General features: G+C 40.8%; 1 long non-coding RNA gene across 1 annotated transcript in view; it reads left to right on the top strand.

Annotated features, from left to right (window-relative positions):
- The window catches only part of LOC142071504 (uncharacterized), a 66704-nt gene extending 47531 nt beyond the window's left edge, over positions 1-19173 (top strand). Inside the window, exons 2-4 of the long non-coding RNA XR_012667553.1 lie at positions 8467-8536; positions 11286-11420; positions 11535-19173. This is a non-coding gene — a long non-coding RNA (uncharacterized LOC142071504). The remainder of the gene's footprint in view (positions 1-8466; positions 8537-11285; positions 11421-11534) is intronic.
- Positions 19174-19735: the final 562 nt, after the last annotated feature.

Genomic DNA, 19735 nt, shown 5'->3' on the forward strand with positions numbered 1-19735 from the left:
AGGAGGATACAGGATGGGTTGAAGAGGATTACAAGGGAGAATAGGAATGGAAAGAACTTGCAGCCAGAGGGAATGGGGATAGACTGGAGAATAGCACTGTCACCAGGAAAGGCAGGTCTATGTGATCGGGGACTCCTTACTGAGAAGAATAGACAGACCTGTAACCAGAGCTGATCCGGAGAATAAAAGGGTGTGCTGTCTTCCAGGTGCTAAGATACGGGATGTAGACCTGAGGTTGAAAAGGATCCTAAAGGGAGCGGGAAAGAATCCATTGATTATCCTTCATGTGGGAACAAATGATACCAGTAGATTCTCGCTGGAACGTATCAAGGGAGGCTATGCCAGGCTGGGGAAGACGCTTAAGGAAATTGAGGCTCAGGTGATCTTCAGTGGGATTCTGCCTGTTCCTAGAGAAGGGAAACAAAGGTGTGACAAGATTATGACTATCAACAGATGGCTCAGGCAGTGGTGCTATAAGGAGGGCTTTGGGATGTATGGCCACTGGGAGGCATTCATGGACAGAAGACACTTCTCTAGGGGTGGACTTCATCTGAGTAGGGAAGGAAATAGACTTCTAGGATTGAGGCTGGCTCAACTGATTAAGAGAGCTTTAAACTAGGAATTTGGCGGAGATGTCCAGGTAATCTCCACGCCAGATTTTAACACTGAGAGGGAAGAAAACGAAGTAAGAAAGGATACAGCTGTGGGTAGGAGAATGGACATAAGGAGGAAAGGCAGTGTGGATACCAGTCTAATAGGTCATACTGGCTGTAGAATGACCATGCCTAATCTGGTAAAGAATGTGAGCAAGGCCAAACAGCAAAAATTAAGGTGTTTGTACACCAATGCGAGGAGCCTAGGTAACAAAATGGAGAAACTAGAGCTACTGGTGCAGAAAGTGAAACCAGATATTATAGGGATATCAACAACATGGTGGAATAGTAGTCATGACTGGACTACAGCTAATGAAGGGTATTGTGCTGTTAAGGAAAGACCAAAATAAAGGTAAAGCTGGTGGAGTAGCATTTTATATCAATGATGAGGTAGAATGTAAAGAAATAAGAAGCGATGGAATGGATAAGACAGAGTCCGTCTGGGCAAAAAACACATTGGGGAAGAAAACTACTAGAGCCTCCCCTGTGATAGTGCTTGGGGTATAGTATAGACTGCCGGGATCTAATTTGGATATGGATAGAGACCTCTTTAATGTTTTTAATGAAGTAAATACTAATGGAAACTGCGTGATCATGGGAGACTTTAACTTCCCAGATATAGACTGGAGAACGAGTGCTAGTAATAATAATAGGGCTCAGATTTTCCTGGATGTGGTAGCTGATGGATTCCTTCACCAAGTAGTTGCTGAACGGACTAGAGGGGATGCCATTTTAGATTTGGTTTTGGTGAGTAGTGAGGACCACATAGAAGACATGGTTGTAGGGGACAATCTTGGTTCAAGTGATCATGAGCTAATTCAGTTGAAAGTGAATGAAAGGATGAACACAAGTAAATCTGTGTCTAGGGTTTTTGATTTCAAAAGGGCTGACTTTCAAAAATTAAGGAAATTAGTTTTAGGGAAGTGGATTGGACTGAAGAATTTATGGATCTAAAGGCAGAGGAGGCCTGGGATTACTTTAAGTCAAAGCTGCAGAAGCTATCAGAAGCCTGCATCCCAAGAAAAAGGAAAAAACTCATAGGCAGGAGTTGTAGACCAAGCTGGATGAGCAAGCATCTCAGAGAGGTGATTAAGAAAAAGCAGAAAGCCTACAGGGAGTGGAAGATGGGAGGGATCAGCAAGGAAAGCTACCTTATTGAGGTCAGAACATGTAGGGATAAGTGAGACAGGCTAAAAGTCAAGCAGAGTTGGACCTTGCAAAGGGAATTAAAACCAATAGTAAAAGGTTCTATAGCCATATAAATAAGAAGAAAACAAAGAAAGAAGAAGTGGGACCGCTTAACACTGAGGATGGAGTGGAGGTTAAAGATAATCTAGGCAAGGCCCAATATCTAAACAAATACGTTGCCTCAGTCTTTAATAAGGCTAATGAGGATGTTGGGGATAATGGTAGCATGGCAAATGGGAATGAGGATATGGAGGTAGACATTACCATATCTGACATAGCAGCAAAACTCGAACAGCTTAATGGGACTAAATTGAGTGGCCCGGATGATCTTCATCCAAGAATATTAAAGGAATTGGCACATGAAATTGCAAGCCCATTAGCAAGAATTTTTAATAAATCTGTAAACTCAGAGGTTGTACAGTATGAGTGGAGAATTGCAAACACAGTTCCTATTTTTAAGAAGGGGGAAAAAACGTGATCCAGGTAACTACGGGCCTGTTAGTTTGACATCTGTAGTATGCAAGGTCTTGGAAAAAATTTGGAAGGAGAAAGTATTTAAGGACATTGAGGTCAATGGTAAATAGGACAAAATACAACATGGTTTTACAAAAGGCAGATCTTGCCAAACCAACCTGATCTCCTTCTTTGAGAAGGTAACAGATTATTTAGACAAAGTAAATGCAGTGGATCTGTTTACCTAGATTTCAGTAAGGTGTTTGATATCGTGCCACATGGGGAATTATTAGTTAAATTGGAAAAGATGGGGATCAACATGAAAATTGAAAGGTGGATAAGGAATTGGTTAAAAGGGAGACTACAGCGGGTCATACTGAAATGTGAACTGTCATGTTGGAAGGAGGTTACCAGCGCAGTTCCTCAGGGATCGGTTTTGGGACCAATCTTATTTAATCTTTTTATTACTGACCTTGGCACAAAAATTGGGAGTGTGCTAATAAAGTTTGCAGATGATACAAAGTTGGGAGGTATTGCCAATTTAGAGAAGGACCAGGATATCACACAGGAGGATCTGGATGACCTTGTAAACTGGAGTATAGTAATAGGATGAAATTTAATAGTGAGAAGTGTAAGGTCATGCATTTAGGAATTAATAACATGAATTTTAGTTCTAAGCTGGGGACACATCAATTAGAAGTAACGGAGGAGGAGAAGGACCTTGGAGTATTTGTTGATCACAGGATGACTGTGAGCCACCAATGTGATATGGCCGTGAAAAAAGCCAATGCGGTCTTGGGATGCATTAGGTGAGGTATTTCCAGTAGAGATAAGGAGGTGTTAGTACCATTATACAAGGCACTGGTGAGACCTCACCTGGAATACTGTGTGCAGTTCTGGTCTCCCATGTTTAAGAAGGATGAATTCAAACTGGAACAGGGACAGAGAAGGGCTACTTGGATGATCCAAGGAATGGAAAACCTGTCTTATAAAAGGAGACTCAAGGAGCTTGGCTTGTTTAGGCTAACCAAAAGAAGGTTGAGGGGAGATACGATTGCTCTCTATAAATATATCACAGGGATAAATACCGGAGAGGGAGAGGAATTATTTAAGCTCAGTACCAATGGGGACACAAGAACAAATGAATATAAACTGGCCATCAGGAAGTTTAGACTTGAAATTAGATTACAGTTTCTAACCATTAGAGGAGTGAATTTCTGGAATAGCCTTCCAAGGGAAGCGGGGTGGGGGGGGGGAGGGGCGGGCAAAAGACCTAAACTTGATACTTTTAATATTAACATTAGGAGGAGATGGTATGATGGGATAGCATGATTTTGGCAATTAATTGATCTTTAAATATTCATGGTAAATAGGCCCAATGGCCTGCGATGGGATGTTAGATGGGGTGGATCTGAGTTACTAAAGAGAATTATTTCCTGGGTATCTGGCTAGTGAATCTTGCCCATATGCTCAGGGTTCAGCTGATCGCCATATTTGGGGTCGGGAAGGAAATGCCTCCAGGGCAGATTGGAAGAGGCCCTCGGGTTTTTTTGGCTTCATCTGTAGCATGGGGCACGGGTCACTTGCTGGAGGATTCTCTGCACCTTGAAGTCTTTAAACCATGATTTGAGGACTTCAATAGCTCAGACATAGGTGAGAGGTTTATCACAGGAGTGGGTGGGTGAGATTCTGTGGCCTGCATTGTGCAGGAGGTCAGACTAGATGATCATAATTGTCCCTTCTGACCTTAATATCTGTGAATCTATGAACTAGCAGGATCCTGGATCTCCCATGTCCCAGGTGAGGACCCTAACCACCAGGCACTGGAATTACTCTCATTTGTTGTCTCTCTGTGTCTGACCCAATAACTCTAAGAAGCTATACACTGTGAAACAGCTTAGACTACTTAAAGAGTCATTGAGCCAGAGACAGAAATTGAGAGAAAATGACTCTGTAGCCTGGGTATTAGGGCTCCCACCTCAGCACTGGGAAACCTAGGATCCAGTCCTCCTGCTTTAATCACTCTTTAATTAGCCAAACTGGAACAACAGGAGAGAATGAGGGAACCACCCTTTCTGCCCCACAGAATATCACCTTGCTCACTTTATAAAGCACTCTCCTGAGAGGTGGGAGATTCCTGTTCAAATCCATTCTTCCCCTCTGCCTGAGGGGGAAAATAGAACCCAGGTCTCCCATATCCCACATGAGTGTTCTACCTACTGGGCTAACAGGTATAAGTAAGGAGATGGCAACACAACTGCTCCCTCCAGCAAGATTTTGAATGGGGCCCGATCCCACTAGGCAGCCTCTGAGCATGCCCACTGGATCAGGTCCACACACAAGTGGAGCAGATGAATGCCAATCTTCCCTGGTCTGTGAATCACTCTGGGGCTTAGGCAGGAGATAGGCATCTGGACACCTAGAATGAGGCAGCAGTGCGCATGCCCACAGACTGAAACCTAAGGAATTTTGACACTTAAAATTTAGGTAGCAAGTCAGCCTGGGTGACTACAGGGTTTGATGAGAGCTCTCTGAATTGCAGTGGAGCCAACACTGGGATTTAGGCATCTAAACTCACACTAAGGGTATGTCTAGACTTCAGTGTAAGACCAGGATTAGTGGGACTTGAGTCAGCTGACACATTGTTAGGGAAACGTGGGATTGAACATCTACATTGTATTTTAACTCCAGGTTAAGAATTTTCTGACTTGTACTCCAACGTAGGGCTCTGGCGTCCACACTACAGTCCGCAGACCCGAATCAAAGTAACCACGTCCCAGAATCCCTAATGCTGCCCCCACTCTGATATGTAGCCATAGTAACATAGTTCACTGTGGGAAAACTTTACTGCCCACCCTGCACATTACCCGGAAGCAGCTCACTTTGCAAAAGGCTTGATCGGTTCAAAATCCATTGCAAAACCAGGAGGCTTCTGAGATACTGTGCTTGCAGATTGGTGAACAGAACAGAACGGGTTAGTGCTGACCTGAGCTGCTGTCATTTGCCAAGGTGGGGTTGGGGGGGGTGCTTCCATTTTCAATAGTGTAGATTGCAGGTTGTTGGGACAGAGAGACTAAGGAAGTTGTCCAATGGAATTGGTGGGATTGTTCCAGATGACTCCCAGACCTGAGTCAAGCAGGGCTGTGGCTACACAGCAAAGCAATAGTGCTCAGACCTTAGGTTCCAGCTTGACTTGGGTTTAGACCCTCCAGCCCTGCAGGGTCTTGGAACCCTGGGTCTGAGCCCTGGGTTAGCGCAGTTGCAGTGTAGATGCAAGATGGATTAGCCTTGAGCCTGGACTCAAGCACAAGCTTACATTGGGTGCCCTTAGGCCCCTAAATACCTTTGTGAATCTGGGCCTCTCTTTTGTGACAAATATCTCAACTCTATTCATCAAACTAACAGAATCTTCCTGCAACTAATATTGCAAGCATCCTGTCCCTCTCTCCCCAGGGGCTGAATGCAACTTTTGTGACTCTGTGACATATGTTCCAGTCCCTATCCCAGCTGATGAACCCCCTCCAATGATAAATCCCCAACCTGCCTCCTAACTGATTAAACCAAATCTGACCCCTCAGCAACAGTATTAACAAGTGTCCTCGTCCTTCCTATCTGTCAAATCCCTCAACTCCCAGATAGTACACAAGCTAAAGCAGTCTGTCTATGGATCATCTGCTCATACTTTGCACTGTATCCCACAAAAGGTAGGGCCAAACCAGAAGAGCACCTCCTAAAAATTGCCAGGAAAGCATAACAAACTGAATTTTTCAAAAGGCAGAATTCAGCCATTGTTAAAATGTTCTACTTGAAAACAAAAGCAATGCAGCTATCTAGTGAAGTTCTTTTTTTTCGCCATAAAAGAATTTCTAGCCCTTCTGGCATAATTCACTAGTTTTCTCAGGCTTGAAAAGCTGTTTATTTGGTGGTATTTTCATTTGTTGCAACAATTAACACATATATTTGAACTATTTCTCCTTAATGATCTCTAACTCTGAAGCTTGCAGTGCTATTAAGTGCTGAAAAATCATCTGTTTTATTAATGCTCTCCAGAGTTAGATAATCCCTGTGATCCTACCTTCTAAAACTGCTCTGGAACAGCTACCTGATGAATTTCAAACAATGAAGGAGCCACCACCTCAGCTAAGCTCCTGGTCCATGTGGTGTTTAAAATTCAGGAATTTGCATTGCACATTTGCCAACTTCTTCACATAAGATTCTAAAACTGAAATGCAAGACTGAGAACTCTGTGCTCATGTGTCATAAGACTCTGAGACAAACAAGAGACTCAAAATAAAGCACAGTAAATGTAATGTCTTTTTCATTTCTGACTTCTATAATTCTATCATGCACATTCCAGGGGACAGACAGAACCATTCTTTTTTGTCTCTTTCAAATGGGAGACTATGCACTATTTACCACATTAAAAAGATCGAGTTTTTGATTCCTATCCAAGGGCATTTTAAAAAGTACAGTACTTAAATACACTTACTATTTAGCTCAACCTTAACTACAGTAACAAAGGTTTTGTTTTTTGAACTGGATACACAACACCCATAGTTTGTATCCTCAGTATCCATGATTATTGCTGGTGTGCCTTGATATGTACTATAGCAGGGTGGCCAAACTGTGGCTCGCGAGCCACATGTGGCTATTTTACAGTTAAAGTGTGGCTCACAGAGCCCCCATGGCCTCTCTCCCTTTTTTGCCTACCAGACTGTGTGTGCAGGACCTTGGGGCTTCTGCCCTGCGGTGGGCTGGTGGGGCTAGGAGCTTCTGCCAGAGACAACTGGTGCCTGCTGAGAGTTGGGGCAGGCAGCACAATTTAGAGGTTCCCCCCTAACAGCTTGAGTCACTCCCCCCGGCATGCCCCTCCCTGACCCCCAGCAGCCCCTCCCTGCTGCTCCCAGATGTTTGCCACTGCCTCTTCCCAGGCGGTCACTAAATGTGTGTTCCTCATTTCTGAGTGCTGGACTTGAGACGTTGGAGTCTCATATGGAGAAGTGCTGAGCCCTCATAACTGCAAATGAAGTAAATGGGAACTGTGCTTCGAATATGTGAAGTGCTATATAATGCTATGTACTCTGAAAAATTACATCCTAGGTGTTGCAAATTGGGTACCCCAAATAAGTGGATACTTTTGACCTTAATCTCTCTGTGCCTCAGTTTTCCAACCGTAAAATGACAATAATACCACCCACTGATCTCAGGGGGGTGTTGTGAAAATAAAAACCCTAATATTTGTGAAACACTCAGTTACTATAGTGATGAGTGCCACAGAAGTGACCAATAGGGAATTAATAAATCTGTCTTCAGAGCATGCTTTTGAATTGTGTGCAGTAAATAAGGCATTGAACCACGCATTGAACAACAATGAGAAAACAAAATATTGAATAGCTGTTGATCAAGTAAGCATCATCCATTCTGTATACTGAATGAGGTGGGAGTCCTGTGGAAAAAACAGTATGTGATCATGTATTTAAAGACTGCATCATAATGCATGCGCACAAGGGGGCCAAATTAGAGTTGCACAGGCAACCTTAATGGTAGCATTTGGTAACTTTTGAGTGCTTGACTTTGCAACATTAATAATGTTCCTTTAATTAGTTTTTGTGTGTGTAAGAATTAGTACGCCTTCTAACCTTTTTAATGTCTGAATGCTGCCTTTGTTCAAAAGGAGTAAATAACTGGAATAATAACGTACAGAGCTACTCCTTTTATAAGTGCACCACTGCTTACATGCTGTATTGACTGATCTGTTTGACTTGGCAGATTTGACTGAGACATGCCACCTAGTACGTGGCATACCTAGGTCAATAACTGCAGCGTGTGATGTGCATTACAGTTCTCTGAAAAGCATCCCTTAAAATTCTGCAGTGTAGAGTCCAAGTACGGTTCCCATTCAGTTTTGTCCTCTCATGTGTGATTTTGTGAAATAGTAAATTCTGCATTGTCTTACCCCTGTAATTCAACTCCATTGAATTCAGTTGGGTATTAGATAATGTAAATCAGCATAGAATTTGGCCCAAAGCTCCCAACAGATAGTAACAATGATATCTGATTGTGTTTCTTTGGATCACTGAACTAGCTGAAATATATGTAAAAATCACATTTATGCAGCCAGTTGCTGATTAATTAGGTATCTGAGGAGGCTCTTATGTGTTGTTTATTCCAGAAAGTAAAAGGCATATCTGGCACTGTTGAAAGCTGACTGACAGGTTGGTGGCAGAGTATGCCAATAACAGGTAAGTGGGACTAAAAATATCTCTTGCTTATAGTCAAAGAGCACTCTTTAAAAAAAAATTCTTCTAGCACAGGTATTACATATATATCTGCCATTACACTGGGCCTGATCCATTAAGATTTACTCTGATGCTTAGGCCCGCTGAATTAATGACTTCTCTAGTGACCATTTGGGCAGAGTAGGTGAAATCCTGGCCCCACTGAAGTCAATGGAAAAACTCCCACTGACTTCCATAGGACCCAGATTTCACCTATTTTTAGAGTACTCCACTATAGTTTTGAGCAGAGGCTGCTGCTAACTCCACAGATACATGTTCTATTTTTTCCCTTTTGTTTCTATGTATGTACTAATCAGATTAGAATTAAGTACAGTGTGCCAAACCCATCCCTAGTGTGATTCCACTAAAGTAAATGGAGGTACACGAGAAATGTATTTGGGATATTGTATTTTGACAACCACAACAAAATAACAGAGGGATGAAGAAAATTAAAACAACACATGCCAGATTTCAATATGTTTAAGTTACATGAAAGGAAAAAAGCCCTCACTCTAATCTACACCTATATCTATATCATTTATGATCACCATTAATAAATCAACATTTACAGCAGTGGTGTCTGAGATAGTATAGCTATTTCCTATTCTAAGTGTGGTAAGGGTGGGTATTTGTGGAGTTTTATTAATAATAACTGTATATATGTTCATATACATAGCAATATATACTGATATACATGATCTATGGGCAAAGAGGAAAAGGAAGATAGAGAATCACATTGAGGGGATGTCTACGCTTGGAGAGGAGTGTGTGATTCCCCACTTGAATAGACATACTCATGTTAGCTCTCGTTGAGCTAGCTCATGAAAAATAGTAGCGTTGCACAGATGGTGGTGAGCAGCCATATAGGCTAGCCATGCTGAGTACAAACCTTCCCAGGCACCGTGGGTACATACTCAGGGTGGCAAGCCCATGCCACTGCCTATGCTACTGCATCTACACAACTACTTTTGGCTCTAGCTGGAAGAGACTATTATGAGTGTATCTGCTCAAACTGGGAATCACAGCCCCAGCTCCAACCATAGACAGAGCCTAAATGAGAGGAGACAAATCTGGATCACACAATAAGAGGCCAAGATCTCAAGAAGGATAATAGTATAGGCAGACATTGAGTGGGTTATGAAAGAATAAAGAACACAGAATGCAGCATGGAAATATACTGTAATTCTAGGTACTGAAGCTGCAAAGATTAGAATACAAAGGTGAGAACAGTGAACAGTTCAATGCTTTATATTCCCTTTTCCTAGCTGCACATTATTAATCACCCTTTTCTGCTTTCAGCATCATATTCTCCTTTTTTCTCTTTTGCCTGCCTGTCCCTTTTTACACTTCAACTTGCATCTGTACTTTTCCTCACATATTTTTTTTCAAACTCCTTCCCCTGCCTCACTTATAGTGAAGCAACTCACATATCCTCTTCCCACTATTTATTAATCTGATATCGTTTATAGATAAGGCTCCTACTCTGAGGTAAAAACCTTTTGGAAATAAGAGAGATTTGCTAGGCATTATTAGATAATGGCAATCCTTCTCCCTTGACCCATTTTTCAAGTAGTTTTTAATCTCTGTAACCCCAGATCATCAGTTTTGCATAGCCACTAGTTTATTCCCAAATAAGAATGGCAGGGAATTGACTGGCGATGAGAGGAATGCTAGAACTGTACCAGACTGTGAAACCCTTCCTCATACTGAATGAAATCTTATATAATGAGTACTTCCATTGAATGAATGCGTTTTTTTTCATGGCGTAAAATGCTATTCAACATGAACAATGTATCCTAATCTGGGCCATTGTGAATATAATTGTGATAAATGCAACTCCCCTGAAATGTTCAGTTTTAAGCTATTTTTAAAAAATAGCCTGGGGAATTTAACAAAACAAAACAAAATTAAAAAAGCCAAATGTAAGTCCAGTTGGGAGCAAATATTGAAGATAACATCTGCTGCCTTACCAACATGGTAAATATGCAGCCATCACAACGGAGTGGTAATAGATTGTGATACTACAGCCACATTTTCAAAATGGATATTTTCAAGGAAACTCAGCCCTCAGAGAAAACGCTTATATAGGCAAGTACAAACTAATATCCCCAACTGAGGCACACGGAGGTTAAACAAGAAACAGCATAATAGAGTTATCAGTGTCTATACAGCATGAAAGGGGAGAAAGGTGAAAGTATGTTTGGAAAATTGTGACCATAATTCATCAATTTGTTTTGTGAATTTTTTAAGTCCTCAAAATATTGCAACATTATGATGATGATGATGATTGATGAAATGCTTTTTCACAGATCAGTCGGTGAAGCACACAGCCAGCTTGCATTTATGATTTTATATTTAAGGTTTAGGCATGCAGTATTGTAGGTATTTAGGTGAAATTCTGGCCCTATTGAAGTCAACGGATCCAGAATTTCACCCAACATTTACGGTAATGTACTTTGCATTTATATAGCACATTTCACATGAAGATCCAAAGGATTTTGTGACCCTGTCTTTGCAAATTGGGCCTTTTATTAATTAATGAAGTCTCAAATTCAAACTCTGAGGAAAGGTAGGTATTGTCACAATTTCTCAATAGATACAATATTTTCTAATGGTCAGAGCAAGTGATAGATGATGTTGGTTATGACACTGACTTGCTGTGTGATCATGGTCAAATCACTTAATGTCTTTTGTGCCTTAATTTCCCTGTCAGATCATCAGCTGGCATAAACTGACAAGCTCGCCTAAAGTGGAGGATCTGGTGCCCTGTCTGTAAAATGGCCTTCCTCATTGGTGTGCTGTGAGACAGAAATAGAAAATGTCTGTATAGTGCATTCATCTTGAAAATGTGAATATATAATTTACTATAGTATTATTTTATTGCTAAACATTATGATTATTTGAACACTGCAAGTGAAATGTGTATACTCTGATTGGCTGCTTTTTTCTTTTGAATTAACAGGGGTTGCAATGGTGAAGCAGGCAGACTGAGGCACCGTGATTCGTGGGAAGATGGAGAAGTAGCATGATTAATATTTTTTAAAAAATCACATAACTAAGGCAATATGTGCCTACCACCACCTTAAACTATGTGACTGTCTCTCTCTCTCTTTCCTGCATAGTTTGTGTGCTTACACTAAGCTTTTTGGTGAACAAGGATCATATCTCTGTGCTGGGAAGTGCCTACCATATTTCGGGGCACAGGGTAAATAATACAATAATAATGATAAACTAACAGATGTGCAAACTGAGGCTCAGGAAAGTTAAGTGACTTGCCATAGGTCACATTGTCAGAGGCAGTGCAAATAAGAAAAATCCAGTGTCTGAACTCTGTCAGCTATTCCACCATTAAACCAGGTGAAGATTTCATGTTTAAGCAGGAGCATGCACATGAATAAAAATTTGACTGCTTTGGAGGGGCACATTCTATGTTCTTTCCACAGCCCTGGGGCCAGAGAAGCTGTCCACTCCTCCCACGGCCCAGGGCCAGAGTAGCTCGCTTTCCCCTCATGGCCCAGGGCTGCAGAAGCACACTCTCCCCCTGGGCCCGGAGGAGCTTGCTCTCCCAACCGTGGCCCCAGATCTAGAGGAGCTCTGTGCCCTGTCAATTATTGCGGGGGAGGGGCGTGCTCCTGCTTGTCCCTCTTGTGGACACCCCTATGCTTAAATATAAGAAATGATGCAGTTTCATTCTTGATTTTTAAAACATCCTCTAGCACCAATATGGGGTAGGGAAAAAGGAAGTAACAGGCAAAGTTCTGGTGTGCACAAGTCAATGGAAGGAAATGTTAACGGTCAAAAGTTCAAAAGCGGCTTCAAAGTCCAAGTGCCTAAGATGTCTTAAAGCAGGCATCCCAAAATAAGGCCCACACTTTTGAAAATTTGGCAGCAAAATGCTTCAGGTGATATATACTTTAAAAATATGTATTCTATCGGTCCTTTAAAGCTGGAGCACCAAAGAAACACAGTCAAACAAAACCATTCATTCACAAAATATGTAAATATATGACATTACAAAGGTGGCACATATTTTACCTGTGGGATTGGGTCTAGTCACTCACTGACTGCAAATCCATTGTTGTTAGTGGGTTTCCTATGAACCGTGGATATCAAGGATTGACTGTGCTATTTAGTCACAGCCCACTGCATGGCCCAGAAGTATAGAATCATAGAAGATTAGGGTTGGAAGGGACCTCAGGAGGTCATCTAGTCCAATCCCCTGCTCAAAGCAAGACCAACCCCCAACTACATCATTCCAGCCAGGGCTTTGTCAAGCCAGGCCTTAAAAACCTCTAAGGCTGCAGATTCCACCACCTCCCTAGGTAACCCATTTCAGTGCTTCACCACCCTCTTAGTGAAATAGTTTTTCCTAATATCCAACCTAGACCTCTCCCCACTGCAACTTGAGACCATTGCTCCTTCTTCTGTCATCTGCCATCACTGAGAACAGCCTAGCTCCATCCTCCTTGGAACCCCCCTTCAGGTAGTTGAAGGCTGCTATAAAATCCCCCCTCTCGTCTCTTCTAAACCATTAACATTTTTTATCTCATCAAAGCCTGAGAAGTGAAGCTAGACAAATTCAACCTGCAAATAAAGTACACATTAAGTGAGGGTAATTTGCCATGGAAATAATTTACCTAGACATGTGGTGGAAATCTTTAAATCAAAACTGGCTGTCTTTCTAAATGAAATGGTCTAGTTCAACAGAGGTTATTGGGTTCAATCCAGTAGTTACTGGATGAAATTATATGCTCTCGGTTATGCCGGAGGTTGGGAGACAGACCAGTCCTCGCTTACAGACAGCCACCCAACCTGAAGAAAATACTTTCCAGCAACCACACACCACACAACAAAACACTAACCCAGGAACCTATCCTTGCAACAAAGCCTGATGCCAACTCTGTCCACACATTTATTCAAGTGACACCATCATAGGACCTAATCACATTAGCCACGCCATCAGGGGCTCGTTCACCTGCACATCTACCAATGTGATATATGCCATCATGTGCCAGCAATGCCCCTCTGCCATGTACATTGGCCGAACCAGACAGTCTCTACGCAAAAGAATAAATGGACACAAATCTGACATCAGGAATCATAACATTCAAAAACCGGTCGGAGAACACTTCAACCTCTCTGGCCACTCAGTAAAAGATTTAAGGGTGGCAATTTTGCAATAGAAAAGCTTCAGAAACAGACTCCAATGAGAAACTGCTGAGCTTGAATTAATATGCAAATTAGATACCATTAACTTGGGTTTTAATAGGGACTGGGAGTGGCTGGGTCATTACATATATTGAATCTATTTCCTTAAGTTAAGTATTCCTCACATCTTGTCAACTGTCTAAATGGGCCATCTTGATTATCACAAGTTTTTTTTCTCCTGCTAATAATAGCTCTTCTTAACTAATTAGCCTTTCACAGTTTGTATGGTAACTTCCAACTTTTATATATATATATAAATAATGTATTCCATCCTATGCATCCGATTAAGTGGGCTGTAGCCCACGAAAGCTTATGCACGAATAAATTTGGTAGTCTCTATGGTCCACAACTACTCCTGTTCTTTTTGCGGATACAGACTAACATGGCTACTATTCTGAAACCTAGACTATAACTATGATTCCTTCTAGCCTTAAAATCTATTGATCCTTTTTTGTGTTGCCAGTGCTTAAAACTTTAACAATAAAATAAAAAGTAATGAAAAGGTGTAACAAAAAAAAAACATTTTAAATTTTCCTCCTAATACAAGATTCTCACCATTGTCCTGTTAACTAAAACAGATAAATAATAAAGGAATAGAACTACAGCTTTATTAAAATGCATAGGCACTATTCAAATGTTATCTTATATCTTACTTTTTCCCCTGTCCAAGTTTCATCCATGTCTTTAAGCAAAGCATTTTGCAAAATTGTGTATAATTTCTGAATTGGAACTAATGCAAGAAATCCAGGTCACGATATTGACTTCAAGAAGCACTCCTCAACTGATTATGTCATCTTCACTGATGATTACAGAACATTCCCTTTTTCATTCAGCTCAAGCTTTCTTCTGTAACTTCCTTTTCTGGCATCTTTGGTGGAGCAGAGGGAATGGGGGGGGGGTTATATGTGAAAGCTAAATAACATATAATTCAGCTCTGCCAACTTCAATTTAGAAGGAAATGGATTTGGAGGTCAAGATCTTGAGGGGCATTATCATATCAAACCTTCCTTTCTTTATGGCTAAGTAGGAAGGGGGGAAGAAGAGTTCTGTTTTTTCTGCAATGACATGGGGGTCACAGTATAGAAAAGTTTAAGAGCTGCTGATCAAGAAGAAGGCAAAATTCATGAGTATTACAGTCATGCTTAAGAAAGGTACGGTTTATATCAAGACCCTTTTAAAAATGGGGTTATTAATAATTTGATCTAAACTAATTTTGCAAAGTATGGAGACAGGCAAGAAGCATGAAGGCTACAGAGTGGAGCAGGTGGAAAATCAAGTGTGAAATTGGCAATTTTTTGAGTTATACAGGGAGTTTAAGGCTTTATTGTTCGACATGATATGACTGGAACAGAGGTGCAGTGATTTTGCCATCCATAGAATGGCTATTTATGTCTGTATAAAAGGATCTTAAGCCTGGATTTGCAAGTGGTGTTTTGGAAATTATGATTTAGTTGAACAAAGTTAGACAAGGCATGGCTAACAAATGGGTTATTGGTTAGGCCTGTGGAATAGGAATTTTACCAGAAGCAGAGGTGAAAAGGAATATTATCACCTTGTTTCCAGACTGCTCAATGCCTTCTTTCCTATCAGGTAAGTGCATAGGGAGGAGATTGGGGCTGGAAGATGACACCAGGGTAGTACGTAAGACTGATCTTTATTCTTCTCATATAGCTCTATCAGATATCATAAGCAACGCAAGACTGGACCACATCAATACCTGACTAGAACATTTCTCAGGAAAATTCAGACAGTGCAGGAAGTGGTACTAGTGAATCAGTAGTGAATCCACTCTTCTATATAATTATTGAAGCAATTATTATAGAACATAATCTTAACAAGCACTGTAGATGATAATAGACTGCTGATCACTACCTTAATTCTTGGTTTCTGAGTAGACATAACTCAAAATGTTGTAGAGAGGAAAAATCCCAGATTACTGTAAAAATGAAAAAAAATATTCACAAAAGTAGCTGGGAAATATGTCATTTCTGCATTTTACAATAATAAAATCAGATGCCTTTGTACACTTTTGCTGATGTGCTGTAGAATAAATACAACTACATCCAGAGATGTGGTCCCTTCAGCTTGCTGATTTAAAAGAACACCATGCATGCCATTAGAAATATTCCTGCTTCGATTATTAATACAGAGCCTGATAGATCAGTGCAACCAATAGTTATCTTTTGTTTACTATGAGACTCTGCTCCTTTTAAACTTAGAGAAAATATCTGATCAACAGGAGCTGCTACAAAAACACCAATCTGCAATGCTTCAGACTCCGACTCTGGCTTAGTACTACAGTAAAGAGAGAAAAAAGAGAAAAAAGAAAAAAAAAACCTGTATGCCTAACTCCGAAAACCCTCCCAGACACATACTCTTTCCTTGCACAAGTCAGCATTTATTCACCTGAGTCAGGGACAGCAGGACTGGCCTTTTTATACTATACTTTCCTTCATCAATTTTCAAGACCAAAATATGAACTCCTAAAATTGATATGAACTAGCAAGAAAACCTGAAAGTACTGTTTAGAGATTTAAGCTAGAGGGAGGATTCCCAATATAAATTCACACAGTTCTATTTATTTCAAAGATCTAAGCCCATTTCCACCAAGTAAGCATCTGGTCTAGAGAATTTAAAAGACTTAATGTAACAGAAATAAAACTTCCAACTTTAAAAAGAGCTATTATTGGTTCTTAATATAGAGATAAAGACATCTTTATGTATACTGCACTTTATAAGTCTGTTAGGCCCTCAGATATCTCAGTGGTGGGTTCAGCAGAAGAATCTAGATGAATAGAGAAACACACATATAGTTTTGGAATAGCACTATAAGATGTAACATCCAACCAGGCAGAACTTTGCAGCTGGATTTTAAAGTAAACTGCTTCGTTTTAGAATCATAGAATATCAGAGTTGGAAGGGTCCTCAGGAGGTCATCTAGTCCAACCCCCTGCTCAAAACAGGACCAATCTCCAACTAAATCATCCCAGCCAGGGCTTTTTCAAGCCTGGCATTAAAAACCTCAAAGGAAGGAGATTCTACCACCTCCCTAGGTAACGCATTCCAGTGCTTCACCACCCCCCTAGTGAAAAGCTTTTCCTAATATCCAACCTAAACCTCCCCACTGCAACTTGAGACCATTACTCCTTGTTCTAGAGTAACAGCCGTGTTAGTCTGTATTTGCAAAAAGAAAAGGAGTACTTAATTGGTTAGTCTCTAAGGTGCCACAAGTACTCCTTTTCTTTTTACTCCTTGTTCTGTCATCTGCTACCACTGAGAACAGTCTAGATCCATCCTCTTTGGAACCCCCTTTCAGGTAGCTGAAAGCATCTATCAAATCCCCCCTCATTCTTCTCTTCTGCAGACTAAACAATCCCAGTTCCCTCAGCCTCTACTCATAAATCATGTGTTCCAGTCCCATAATCATTTTTGTTGCCCTCCGCTGGATGCTTTCCAATTTGTCCACATCCTTCCTGTAGCGTGGGGCCCAAAACTGGACACAGTACTCCAGAAGCAGATAATTATCTGAGAAAGTGAGATAATTTACAACTAGTATCCCTTTGGAAACCACTATTAAAAGTGCCTAGTCCTAGATCCAAATTCAGAGAAAGGGAGAGATTACTGTCGATTTGTGTTGTTTTAATGAAAGCAATCTGCTGACCTTGTAGGGAGAATTGTAAGTGATGTTCATGTGAGAGGAAAATTTTGCTATGGCTATTTTTGAAAATGTTACACATTCTCCTGGCAAATAGTGATTGTCTGTATCCCCTTGGAGCAGAAAATCTAGGGTTCTTGACATAGTGTGAATGTGCTCTGTATCTGCATCTTTGATTGTGAAATTTTGGATCCTGCTGCAATTCATGGGGCTATTGCTTTATATTGCAGAATGAAATTTCAACACCATTTGTGATGACTTAGACATGCAACTTCTATTTATGCTAATAGGAACTGCATGTCTGATCACCCATGACTAGCACTGGAAAGGTAATCCAATATGATATCTTTATACAGAAATATCATCTGTGATATTGCTTGTCACTGTGACTTGATACGCACCTTTTTTTTTGGTAACCAGCTGCCATTGGAATTCTCTTTTGAAAACTCATGTCCTCCGTATTTACATTTGTAACTATTACATGTATATATTATCTACCTAAGAGAAGATGGGAACCTTTGTCCACTCATATTTGGGAGAGGGGGGCACAAAAGGGGAATGGGAGTCTGAGAGGCAACACATTGCCTCCCAAATACCTAGGAGTGTAGGTGACAGCAGACTTCAGTAATGTCTGCTTCTTCTTCTTCTACACTGTGGAAACCAAGGTTAGTTGTGGTTGGCCGGGGGAAGGGTCTGTACTTTCTATAGGAAGCAGTATAGAAGCAAAGGGCCCCATGTACAGATGCCATTGCTTCAGGCAGATCACGGGAGTCTGTGGGTTCAAGGCAGCCTTTTACACTGGACAATCTCTATCTTCCTACCCCAGTGGAAGAACTAGATGGAAATTCCATGAGTGTGAACTTTCAGAATGTCCAGTCCCTTATGCACATCGTATACATTCACTTCTACTAGTAGGGCACCAATCTGAAATCCCCTCCACCCTCACCTCAGACTGGTAGTGACTAAAAGTTGTTAAAATTTGATGGACATGCAAAATAAGTCTGGTCACCTGAACTCAGCTCTCAGTGAAATAGCTCCGGTGCCCAAAGGACACATCAAATAAAAATCACCATAGTTGGCAAAAAAGTAGATTCAGGTTGGCCACATGCTGAATGGGTATAAAGATTGAGTTACACCCTTACACAGAAAGCCCCTCTAGAAAATATTGTCTATTTTGGGATACCTATAAAACTCTCTGTTTTTAACAGCTTACTCATCCCTATGAACAAGTCTTTACAGAATACGTTCAGTGATTACTCCACCATAAAGAATTAGCACCAACTTTTCAGATTCAGATGTAAGAACTGCAGCAACAAGGATTCACCTTTATATACAAAACTGGTATTTGCATATTTAAGTGCCCAGCTATGCACACAGCTACTCATCTTGCATTTGAAAGTTTATGAGAATGTGTGAGAGCACAACATGTAAAACAACTTTTGTGTGACTGTACCTATTTCAGCTTTCCTTGAAAATGTAAGGCCAGGCCCAGCTCCCAAGGAAATCAATGGAAGTTTTGCTTTTGCCTTCAATGGATGCAGAATCTGGCCCAGGCCCAGAATTTGTCAGGGGCCAATAGATTGGGCTCCTGCATCTCCAGATTCAATGCAATTATTCCAGCAGAGTGTTTAGAATTTATCTGGTTTCATAAGCATCTGTTTTTATTCTAAAGCTTTTCATGGATATTTTTTTTCTTATTTACTATATTTGCCTGTAAGTATGTGTAGCTGTAACCCCTGCCCCCACCCCAATTAAATATTAAAAGAAGAGAAACAGACAAATGGAAAAAGGAGTTCTTTTTATGTCACTTCTGCCAGAGTGGACTCTCTCCCTCTCTCTCTCTCTCTCATATGTGTGCAGAGATCATGTAGTTTATTGGGCTAGTCCATTCCTCCATATGGAATAACACTGATAATAGAATGATTTGAAAATCCACCATTTACTTGAAGGATCCTGACAAGTAAGCATTTCTAGTCAAAAGGTGATTTCTCATAAATCATGAATTATTAGAAATACTAGATTAAACTCAGGGGCATTTGAAGTAGATCTTTTGAAGCCACTAGTGTAAATGAAGACACACACAGGATAATCTCCACAAAAATAATACTAACAGAAACAGTCAAGTAATTCAATCACAGCATAAACAAGGACCAGATTAGCCAGATAGCACAAATACATACACAGAGACAGCTGCATTGGTTGAAGCCAAATTCTGGCCAGCCTCATTCTAAATATCTAAATAAGTGGATGTGTGGCTCCAAAACTTGCTTAAGACACATCACATAAGTTCACCTGTCAAT

The sequence above is a fragment of the Caretta caretta genome, chromosome 3 (genome assembly GCF_965140235.1).
Source record: "Caretta caretta isolate rCarCar2 chromosome 3, rCarCar1.hap1, whole genome shotgun sequence".
Taxonomy (NCBI): domain Eukaryota; kingdom Metazoa; phylum Chordata; order Testudines; family Cheloniidae; genus Caretta; species Caretta caretta.